The sequence below is a fragment of the Morone saxatilis genome, unplaced genomic scaffold (assembly GCF_004916995.1).
Source record: "Morone saxatilis isolate NCDOM2014 unplaced genomic scaffold, NCSU_SB_2.0 Contig6, whole genome shotgun sequence".
Taxonomy (NCBI): domain Eukaryota; kingdom Metazoa; phylum Chordata; class Actinopteri; family Moronidae; genus Morone; species Morone saxatilis.
The window spans coordinates 2,660,736-2,661,485 of NW_023340206.1; positions in this window are offsets into that span (position 1 = coordinate 2,660,736).

Genomic DNA, 750 nt, shown 5'->3' on the forward strand with positions numbered 1-750 from the left:
TTTCCTGGCAGCCATTTTATCATAAAGTTACCAAGTTGTTTTTATACAATTTGAAAAATAAACTTTAAGCTGAAAGTACAGCTGCTTCATTTCCGCTTTCATCCTGTGCGACTTGACGGAGCTTTGATTGAGAATCGCACAAACACAGGAAGCCGGTCGGCTTCACACAGAAAGAAAAGGGCTGGGCCTCAGCACATCAAGCATGGATCCCGAGATGATCTGTAACACCCTGTCCGCACATCCTCACCTCACCTTCAGACCCAGCCGCATGTTAGCGCACATACAGCTCACACAGAGAGGGGGGAGGGGGGGTAAATAGAGGCAGACAGGAGCGGAGTCTGCCCCCCACCCCCCCCCCCCCCCCCTGCTCCCTGCCTCCCTGCCTCCCTGCACAGCATCCTTGCGGACATGCGCATGTTCGGCTTCAGTGTCAATATTGGTAATCATGGGTGTGGCAATCTCAGGAGTGATGCTGGGTGCGTTTAGTGCAGCGCTTCCCAAAGGCATTACTCAGGCTAAATGTACAACTCTGGCTTTTTGAGATGAAGAATTTTCCCAATCTACCCTGTTCAAAGCTAAATAAAACTATTTGATCCCAACATGTTTTTCATTTGAGTGTTTTTGTCAGTGGTGTTTTGCAGGGTCACTGTGTGAAGATTGCAGATTATATGAGATTGCTTAGAGCTCAGTCCGAGCTGGCAGTCTGCCTGAGCTGCAGCTTCCCATCAGGCAAATTAATGTAGGATACTG